At 42.0% G+C, this 11,441-nt stretch overlaps 1 non-coding gene and 1 pseudogene across 1 annotated transcript; one reads left to right on the forward strand and one right to left on the reverse strand.

Annotated features, from left to right (window-relative positions):
• Positions 1 to 5,390: 5,390 nt before the first annotated feature.
• Positions 5,391 to 10,854, forward strand: LOC145564814 (uncharacterized; annotated as a pseudogene).
• LOC145565980 (small nucleolar RNA R71) lies at positions 5,940 to 6,046 on the reverse strand. The gene has a single exon (XR_014095328.1). It is a non-coding gene; the product is annotated as a small nucleolar RNA R71 (small nucleolar RNA).
• Positions 10,855 to 11,441: the final 587 nt, after the last annotated feature.

Raw genomic sequence — 11,441 nt, forward strand, 5'->3', positions numbered from 1 at the left:
AAATATGATTGCTATGATGCCTTTTATTCTCTTCCTAATATTTATGATTTTTAGTATCATGTTAGGGCTAAAGATTTGATTTTTATTGCTTAGTGACATGCTAGGGTTTGTTATTAATCTTGTTAGTATCATGCCTAGGATCTTGCTATGTTCATTGTGCTTTAATATTAATATGAGCATGATTTTGATTATGATTATGATTTATGATGATGATTATTATTATTATCATGATGATTATTTATTATGTTGCTTGATGCTTATTATTTATTGCTTGATCACCTTTTATTGATTGTTAAAGGGAATTTTTACTTGTAATCATGCTTAATAAGATAATTAATAATCTTGTTAGGGTTAATATGATTATAGATTCAAGTGATCGCCAATAATAGTTTATTTGTGCATTAAATTCAACCAACATAGATTAAACAGGTTTAGGTTAATCCTATTGATTACATGTTAGTCAGAAAGCGCACATGAATACGATCAGAATAAAGTAGAGGCCTATTATTAGGGCAGATTCAATCTCTTTTAGGTTTGATTTGTACCTTCATCCCCGAACCCTTATTTGGTTCATGACCTTATGGAGTTGACGATCTCTTGGATCGTTAAGGGGTGTAACCTTCACCTCGTGAATGGTTTACAAGTTCCTAAAAAACTTGTTGGCGACTCTTTTGCTCTATCTTCTTCCCTTTTGGATGCCACCGTACTTTAGTGTATGATCACAGTGGGGTTCGAGCTAGTGGGATTTTAAAGGCTTGAAATTAATCCCTACAGTTTTATCAAAATAATAGCGTGCAAATTCTTTTAAATTAACTATGTTGACATCTACTATTTTTGATAAATCCCTTTCTTTTAAATTAAAGAAGCGCTCAAAATCCTTATAATAATATGCATCTACTCTAGGGATTACTATGAGGTCTATTGCAGGGAAGCCTAAAATAACACCAAATTCTTCTGGCAAAGGGCGAATCTCATCATACCCTATTCTAAAACAATGAGTATCAACGTTCCAAAATTCTAGAGCGGTATGTATGAAATCTAAGTCAAGATCTACCCCTTTGATGCCATAAATTCCCCCCAAGTGGAACAAATCTAATTCTTTTCTTTCTCTAGCATTAAGAGATCGACACCATTCGTGAGTTTATTGGGTGAAAGTTTTAGTGACTAAAGACATGGTATTATTTTTTCTAAGGCAAAGAATTATTTTACTTGCTGGAATTATGAGAAGAATCGGCTGGGCAGGGAGCTATTTTTACACAAATTGCGAGAAGTTTTAATCAGAATGAAATACGGAATCAGCGTCAATTGGCGTCAAACTCCGTAATTGGCGCCAGCCGCCAGCGCTTGGTGCCACACGCCAAGTGTAGCGCCTGGCGCCAAGTTGCCACATCAGGCACGCTTACTTAAATTGCGTTTTTATCCTAAACTCGAGTCGGCTAATGACTTTACGGCTTCTTTTTTTTTTATCTTTTTTCTAAAACATCTTCTTTTTAATTAATACAATTATTATATTAATTATATTATTCCTTTTTGGATTTTTAGCTTAAATCCCAAGTTTCTATACACCCGACATTTATTTGATTTTTTCCTTTTTTATTTTTTATTTTTGGGGGAGAGAGTCGGATATCCCCCATCAATAATAAAAATGACGGAATTTTTGCGCAAAATTATTTGTCACACTTCTCTTGCACACACAAACATACAGATAATAATAGCAAACATAATAATAGTAGCATAAATATACAAAATATGTCTAAAATATAGTGAGTCTAAGGCAAAGTTCTATAAAAAGTCAAAATAAAATATACACATGTATAAACTACGGTGCCGGAGGACGTATACCCATCATGCGGTAAAATTGCGCCGTACGAGGAGTCACCTCTCCACCAGCTCCAGCTCCGGTTCCAGCTTCAGCTCCAGTCTCCGCAGGAGGAGGAAAACTCAATGTAGGTCCACTCCACCCAGGATCAACTTGAGGCTGAGGCTGCGGAGGCTGCTGCGATGACGAGCCTACCTCGTACATCCCACCACCTCTGAAAGCCGAGGTAGCCTCTCCTACCGGTGCAGCATGAGCACCCTCAGAAGAAGATCCCGATCCCTCTACAACGTCAGCACGAGCAGCCTCATAGCGACCGCCTCTACCCCCTGACGTAGTACGACGACGTCTCGAGCTAGACCTCGCCGGATCCCTCCGCACCTCAGGTCTCGTGCGGGTGAGAAAAGCAATAGGCTGGCCCTGTAAAAAGAATGAAATCAGAAATAAGGCAAAATCGAAGCGGTAATGCAAAAAAATATATAAAGAAAGACTACCTCTCGGATGACGTCGTCTCGACGGCAGGTGGCCGCATTCCTCATCCGGACGAGCTGGCTCCGGAAGGCATCTATACATCGTGCCATCGCCGAAACTACCTCGCGCGGGAACTGTCAAAGTAATAAGTCAGTAAATATGCATAATATATGGACAGAAATTGCAAATAAACCAAGCTTACTCGAGTCTGGTGGCGAGGAATCGACCGCTCTACGAAGCGCTCACCCTCGGGAGCAGGAGGAATCATCTCCTCGATCGGCCCATATGTCCCCTGGTAATGGATGGACATACGGGGTGGCACGAACTCAGTAGCGTCGTCCTAATAAAGCAAAAAAGTCAATAAAACATCACTTGGGGGGCTACTCAATGGAAAGTAAAAGCTGAAAAATCTTACCCTCACATCCTCAGCCGGTACGGGGGCTGGAGCTAACGACGGCATTAGCTCCTCAGCATAGCACTGCCAGGGATCACGTAGGACCGCCAAGCGGTACCAGCTCCCTCAGACATGCTCAATAATCGCGCATCGTCGAACATGTGACGTGGTGGAGCAGCAGGAACGACAAAGACATCAGAGGAATGCTGTCTAGCAACCCTCTCTCCTAAGTACGTGATCGCTCCATAAGTCCCCAGGAAATAGCGACGCTAAGCAGAATACTGTGCGGCTAACCCAGGGACTGTCCAGCCGCCCCACGGCCGGTATACCACCTCAGGCCCCTACAAAGAATATCCATCAGGCGAGAGTGTACCTAAAGCATCGTGAAAAAAGAAAATAAATAATGAAGTCGTACCGCGATGATCCAGTTCCGGACATGTGTAGTAGACATGTCCACATGGCGGCCGCCCCAAGAGGCGCTCACTGGAAATCCGCGCGGCGATGGTCTCGCCGGCGCAGCAGAGGGGAAGTGCTCGTAGAACCAGATCTACAAGGAGTTAAAATTGTGAGTAAATGCTAGCTAAAATGTAGAGCTAAACTTTATAGGGAATAATGTTTACCTCTACGACCTTCCAAAAGGCATACAAAGCAACATTCATCCCAAAGGACCGGTGTCGACACGAGTCCCTCAGTGCACGAACGAAGTCAGCGTAGGCCAACCTGGCCCAGTCATAAGTCCCGATCCGGTGAAGATCGCGGACAGCAGGAAGGAAGTAAAGCAATGCCCTACTACCCTTGTCAGAAGAAAATGTCCCTGACAACAGCATCAGCGCAAAGATGCGCACCCGCTGCTCTTGGGTGGTCGCATTGTTATCAAAAGCCGCTGCCAGCGTCAAGTGATAACTTGTTATTTGATACGATTTTAGAGTATTTTCGAACCTTGTTTACTTGGTATATTGGAATTTTGGTTCACTTTTACTCTATTTTTGTTCAACTTTTGTGTATCCCTTGCTTCACGGGTTGTTAGTGTTTTTGTTGGGTTTTTAGGTTCAAGGGCGACCATTTGAGGCATTTGGATGATAAACCGAGGTTAGAAGCCGAAACAATGGAGCAAAACCGAAGAAAAATGAAGATAAAGGCCTTAGAGAGTCTGCACGGACGTGCAAAGTATGGCACGTCCGTGCAGAAGTGTTCCAGCACGACCAGAAGCTACTGCTTGCTGTTTTCAAGGCGTCACGTCCGTGCAGAACTCAGCACGTCCGTGCAGGTTATTCAGCACGTCCGTGCATGATCCAGCACGCCCGTGCAGGTTGCTCAGCCAAAACTGAGCCTTCTGCCTCCCAGGTGCACGTCCGTGCCAATATCGGCACGTCCGTGCAGGATGCCCTGAGTAAAACAGTACCTTATGCCTCCCAGGTGCACGCCCGTGCCAACCTCAGCACGTCCGTGCTGACCTGTAGCCGTGCCCGACACTTGTTTTCTCCGTCCTTTTTATTTAAGGGTCTATATAAATAACCTTGGGAGCTCATTTGTACGGATCTAAGTTTTTAGTGCCTCCTCTTAGTTTGTAATTGCAGAAACACAAATATTCCCAAATCATTAGCTAGATTATAATTATTAGCTTGGAAATTTGATTCTCAATCATTGTAGAAGACAAGTTCCACCATTGATATTCAAGTTGAAGCTTCTAGTAACATTTTCTCACTCTTCTCTTCCATTTTAATTGCTTTGATTGTTAATCATCTTGCTTAATTCTTGTATGCTTAGATTGTTATTTAGCTTAATCCTTGGTTAATTCTTGTTCATGAGTTACTTGAAATCCTTAATTGCTTTAATCTCCATGGATTGTGAGTAGTCTAATTTTCTAGGGTTTGGGTAAAACCCTCAATGTAGTCACTAATTACTTGTTGCATGTGTTAATTTGGTAATTGTTAGGTGTTAATTAGTTGAGCTTAAGTGGTTTAATTGCTTAGTTCTTGTATATGGCCATTGCTAGAACTATTATCTAAGCTTTCTCAACGAAGGATCGAGAGATGAACTTGAGTTAGCTCCCTTATGCTTAATTGACTTGAAATACCATGAGAATAGGAATTTCCAGTCAAGGGAATGTTTTTGTCATCGTGATTATGCTTTAACACTTGTTTTATGCTTTGTAACCACGAGAGTAGGTTGTATTGATAATTCGAGTAATCCCTCTAGCTTGAGAGAGTATTTGGGTGCTTTAGATGACTTCCCCTATATCATCCCCTAATTACCATTGTTTGCTACTTGCTAATTGTGATTTGTGACGAATTTGAGTGGCATATCCGAAGACCTAGAACTCTCTAAATATAGTTAATCTCCCCTAGCTCTAGTTGACTTGAACTAGCACTTGTTACATAAAACCAAACCAATTTCGACTTCATTTAGCTTATTTATGCGGTAGTATTTCGGTGGTTGATTCAACGCCTCTCTTGGGTTCGACCCTTTCTTACCCTTGCTATTAGCTAGTGAGACCAAGATAGGACTTTATCTTTGGTAGGCTCGACGACGGCCTACCAAATTTTGGCGCCGTTGCCGGGGAGGCAAAGTCACATTGAATGTATTATTGTTGAATGAGTCTAAGTGTGTATATTTGTATCATAATTTTTCTTATTTATTTTTGTATATTTGTGTTTTCAACTTGTGATAGTCATTGCTAACGTTTTTCTTAGCTTTGTTTGACCTTGCATGACACGGAAGAGTAAGCAATCACCGCTTATTCCCGTTGATCCAGAGTTAAATAGGACTTTGAGAAGCATGAGGAGGCTTTTGCAAGGCACACCCGAGCTCTCTATTGTATATTCGGATTCCGATCCGGAGGAAATCTTTGCAACCAACGAAGAAGATAACATGGGTGACAACGATCCTCCTCCACCATTGTTACGGGATTATGAACACCCCAATGCCTTCACACTTCGGAGTGGCATACGTCTCCCTACTACGAATGCAAATAATTTTGAGCTTTCACCTCAACTCATTCGTATGATACAAAGTGATCAATTTGGTGGGAGTTCTCATGAGTGTCCTTTTGCTCATTTGGACAACTTTCTCGAATTGTGCACAACCATCAAGCAAAACAACATTACGGAAGAGTTCATCCGTATGCACATGTTTCAATTCTCCCTCCGTGACAAAGCAAAGCATTGGTTGAGAACGGTAGAAGAGGGATCATTGACCACATGGGATGAAGTTACTAGAGCTTTCCTTGGAAAGTATTGTCCACCCGAAAAGACCGCCGAACTAAGAAGGAAAATCACTAATTTCAACAAAAAGATTGATGAAACCTTAAGTGAATCTTGGGAGCGTTTCAAGGACTACACTAGAAAATGCCCACACCATGGTTTCACGTTATGGATTATTGTTCAAAGCTTTTATGATGGTCTTACTCCTACTTCAAGGGCCAACCTTGATAACGGGGCCGGTGGTAGTCTTAAAAAGCTATCGGTGGATGATGCATACAAGATGATTGAAGAAGTGGCAAAGCACTATGCATACGGAGGTGATAGACGGCAACCTCAAGCAAAGAAGGGCGGAATCCACGACCTTAGTGCAATAGACCTTATTGTATCAAAGTTTGACATGCTAGCTCACAAGCTAGATCAAGCCACCCTTACATCTCCAAGCTCTTCTTCACAACAAGTCATGTCTTGTGAAACTTGTGGAGGAAATGATCACTTATCCTCCTATTGCAACTCAACTAACCAAGAACAAGCTGCGGCTATTGGGCAAAGAAACGATCAAAACTCTCAACCTTACAATCATGGTTGGAAACCCCAACAAAACACGGGTTGGAAACAACAAAATCAAGGCCCTCCTCAAAACCAATACAATCAATCTCATCCACAAAACCAACAAGCTCCTTACCGTCACCCTAACCAAAGGGACCAAAACCAAAAAAGGCAACAATATAACCAACCCGCTCCTCCACCTCCTCAAAAATCTAGCCTTGAAGCCGCACTTGAAACCTTCATTACACAACAAGAAAGAAGCAATGCGGATATGCAAGTGAACATCCAACAAATTCAAGCACACAACAAGATAATTGAGAATCAATTGGCTCAAATTGCGCAACAAGTTGGAAGTTCATCCTCCAATCCTAGTGGTCACTTCCCAAGGTCAACGGTTGTGAACCCAAAGGAGCAAGCTAAGGCCATTACTTTGAGATCGGGGAGAGGCTATGAAGGCCCGGTTATGAGTGAAGAGGAGCCACAAAAGAGAGATGAGGGAGTTGTGGTAAGAAATGAGGATGAGTTTGAAAATGAGATAGTTGATGTTGAGATAAAGGAGCCACAAAGTAAGAATGAGGGAGATGAGGAAAAGGTAGAAAAGCCCCCTATGAAAGTATACAAGCCTCCCATTCCATTCCCTCATAGGATTGTTGAAAAGAAATTGAATGAAAAGTTTTCAAACTTTCTTGAAGTCATGAGAGGACTTCAAGTGAATATTCCCTTTCTTCATGCTATGTCACAAATGCCTACATATGCAAAATTTTTGAAGGATCTTTTATCCAACAAGAGTAGGCTTGAAGAGAGTGCAACCATCTCCCTTCCTAAGGAGGTGAGTGCAATCATTCAAAACAAGCTCCCTCAAAAGCTTGGTGACCCCAGTAGCTATGCAATACCGGTGAAGATTGGAGACTTAGAGGCTATGGATGCTTTATGTGATCTTGGGGCAAGTGTGAGTTTGATGCCCTATTCTATTGCTAAGAGTTTGAAAGTGGGAGACTTGAAGCCAACAAGAATGTCCTTGCAATTGGCCGACCGCACGGTTAGGCTACCTTTGGGAATTCTTGAAGATGTACCGGTTCAAGTTGGAAGAGTATTTGTGCCATGTGATTTTGTGGTAATGGAAATGGAAGAAGATACTACGGTGCCCCTAATCTTGGGAAGACCATTTTTTAACACCGCGGGTGTTGTGATTGATATGAAGCAAGGAAGATTGACCTTGAATGTGGGAGATGAGAAAATATCATTTTCATTTCCACAAACATTGAAAAAGCCATTGTATGATGAAGTTCATAGAGTTGATACATTGGAAAGGGACTTAGAGAAGTTCCAAGAAAATTTGTTTGAAGGAGATCCTTTACAAGCTATCCTAACGGGAGGCTTAGTTGAGGAAGGTGAAGAAACGAGGGGGTATGATCTTTTACTCAACCAACCTTTGGTCCACAACGAAAAGAAAGTGGAAGTGCTTAATGTGGAGGTAAAAGAGGAGAGGACTACGCCTCCTCACAAGGTTGAACTTAAACCCCTTCCTCCTTTACTTAAATATTCTTTTCTTGATGATAGTGAGAATTATCCCGTTATTGTCAATGCTAAACTTGATGATACCTCTCTTGGGAAACTCCTAGTTGTTTTAAGGGAGTATAGAGGCGTCATTGGGTACAAAATTGATGACATTAAGGGGATAAGTCCTACTATATGCATGCATAAGATTTTACTTGATGATGATCATGCTTCCTCGATTGAGCACCAAAGAAGGCTCAATCCAAACATGAAGGAAGTTGTGAAAAAAGAAGTTTTAAAACTTCTTGAAGCGGGCATAATCTACCCTATCTCCGATAGTAAGTGGGTTAGCCCGGTTCAAGTTGTGCCTAAAAAGGGAGGCATGACCATCATCAAGAATGATAAGGGTGAGACCATTTCTACGAGGTCGGTCACCGGGTGGAGGATGTGTATTGATTATCGAAAATTGAATAAGTCCACCCGGAAAGACCACTTCCCACTCCCCTTCATCGATCAAATATTGGAAAGACTAGCATCACATAGTCACTATTGCTTCTTGGATGGATACTCGGGATTCTTCCAAATCCCAATCCAACCCGAGGATCAAGAGAAGACTACATTCACATGCCCTTTTGGCACCTTTGCTTATCGAAGGATGCCATTTGGACTTTGTAATGCACCTTCCACATTCCAAAGGTGTATGATGTCTATTTTTTCCGACATGATTGAATCATCAATTGAAGTATTCATGGATGACTTTTCTGTTTTTGGTTCATCTTTTGACATTTGTCTTTCAAATTTGATTAAAGTATTGAAAAGATGTCAAGAGGTGAACTTGGTTTTGAATTGGGAAAAATGCCATTTCATGGTAGAGGAAGGAATTGTTCTTGGTCATGTAATTTCTAGTAGGGGCATTGAAGTAGATCGTGCCAAAATTGAGGTCATTGAGCGCCTCCCACCCCCTACAAATGTGAAGGGGATAAGGAGCTTTCTTGGACACGCGGGTTTTTACCGCCGGTTCATAAAGGATTTTTCAAAAATCACAAAGCCGCTCACTCAATTGTTGGTAAAGGATGCCCCTTTTGTGTTTACTAATGATTGTTTTCTAGCATTTGATAGGTTGAAGGAGGCATTGATTTCGGCTCCTATCATTCAACCCCCTAATTGGGAGCTTCCTTTTGAGCTTATGTGTGATGCATCGGATTTTGCCATTGGGTCCGTTCTTGGACAAAGGAAGGATAAGAAGCTCCATGCTATCTACTACACTAGCAAAACTTTGGATGATTCACAAAGGAATTACACAACCACGGAAAAAGGAGTTTCTAGCCATTGTTCATGCAATTGAGAAGTTTAGGTCATACTTGTTGGGATCTAAAGTCATAGTTTTCACCGACCATGCGGCCTTGAAGTACCTCTTGTCCAAGAAGGAACCAAAGCCAAGATTGATACGGTGGGTCTTGCTCTTACAAGACTATGACATTGAGATTAGGGACAAGAAGGGTGCCGAAAATGTGGTAGCCGATCATCTTTCACGGTTGCCTAACCTTGTAGGTGATCTTGATAACTTGCCAATCTACGATTCATTCCCGGATGATCAACTATTTGCTATTCTCCAAGCACCGGCACCATGGTTTGCGGACATTGCAAACTACTTGTCTTGCTCTATTCTTCCTCCCGACCTCTCCTATCAACAAAAAAGGAAGTTTCTTCATGATGTTCGCCAATACTTTTGGGACGACCCCTTGCTCTTCAAACAAGGTGTGTCCCGGATAATGAAATTGAAGATGTTATCACAATGTGTCACTCCTCACCTTGTGGAGGACATATGAGTGCCAACAAGACCTTGGCGAAAATATTGCAATGCGGTTTCTTTTGGCCAACAATGTTCAAGGATGTGTGGGGTGTGGTGAAAGCTTGTGACCGGTGTCAAAGAACCGGTAATATTTCAAAAAGAAATGAAATGCCTTTGAACAACATCCTTGAACTTGAAATTTTTGATGTATGGGGCATCGATTTTATGGGGTCTTTCCCGAGCTCTTTTGGGAACAAATTCATTCTAGTGGCCGTCGATTACGTATCGAAGTGGTGGAAGCGGTTGCATCTCCTACTAATGATGCTAAGGTTGTGGTCAAGCTCTTCAAAAGAGTAATTTTCCCAAGGTTTGGAGTGCCCCGGGCTGTAATTAGTGATGGGGGTTCACACTTTGCAAAGCGATCCTTTCAAGCTCTCCTTGAGAAATATGGTGTGACGCACAAGGTGTCATTAGCTTACCACCCCAAACAAGTGGTCAAGCTGAAATTTCAAACCGGGAGGTAAAAATGATCCTTGAGAAAACAGTGGATAGGTCTAGAAAAGATTGGTCTACAAAGCTTGATGATGCTCTATGGGCCTATCGCACCGCGTTCAAAACTCCTATTGGCACCACACCATACAAGTTTGTTTATGGGAAGTCATACAAGCTTGTTTATGGGAAGTCATGCCACTTGCCGGTAGAACTTGAGCATCGGGCTCATTGGGCTATCAAAACATTAAATTTCGACCTTCAAAGCGCCGGTGAGAAGAGGTTGCTTGACCTCCACGACTTGGAAGAATTAAGAATGGATGCATATGAGAGTGCAAGGATTTACAAAGAAAAGACCAAGGCTTGGCATGACAAGCATATTAGCAAAAGGGAGTTTAAGGAAGGTGATAAGGTCTTACTTTTCAATTCCCGGTTGAAGTTGTTTCCGGGTAAGCTTAAGTCAAGATGGAGTGGACCTTTCACCGTTAAGAAGGTGTTTCCATATGGAGCGATAGAAATCTCAAATAACAATGGTGAACCGTTCAAAGTGAATGGCCAAAGGCTTAAGGCATACTTTGACGGTTTTGTGCATGAGGAAGCCAAGGTTGTTCACCTTGATGAGTTTGATGTTCCCTACTCTCATTGATCTCGCAATGTCTTCAAGCTAGTGACGTTAAAAGAGCGCTTCCGGGAGGCAACCCGAGTTTCTCAACTCTCTCTCTCTCTCACAAACTATTATTTAATTTCCATCACTCTTACTATTACTAACTTTTCTCTCAAATGTCTTTTGTAGGTGTTGATGAAAAGAAAAGTAAGAAAGGGTTTTGGTGGAAGTGATGTAGTAGATAATAACAATAATAATATTAATGGTAATGATAATAATTCTATTATTATTATGCCTTACTATTACTACTATTCAAAAAAAAAAGGGATCGTGCAGCATCAGGTCTGCACGGACGTGCAGAGTATCGCACGTCCGTGCAGAGGCAGTCAGAAGCAATCAGAAACTTTGAATTAAATTTCTTTAGATTGGCACGGACGTGCCAAATTAAGCACGTCCGTGCAAGGTGGCTAAGCACGTCCGTGCCAAGTCCTGCACGTCCGTGCTGAACAAGTCAGTATACTATTAAAGTTTCTGCCAGAGGCTGCACGTCCGTGCCAAATTACGCACGTCCGTGCTATGTAGCACGTCCGTGCCTAATTCTGCACGTCCGTGCCAAGCAAGTCAGTAAC

This window comes from Chenopodium album, chromosome 10 (genome assembly GCF_948465745.1).
Source record: "Chenopodium album chromosome 10, dcCheAlbu1.1, whole genome shotgun sequence".
In the NCBI taxonomy this organism is placed as follows: Eukaryota; Viridiplantae; Streptophyta; class Magnoliopsida; order Caryophyllales; family Amaranthaceae; genus Chenopodium; species Chenopodium album.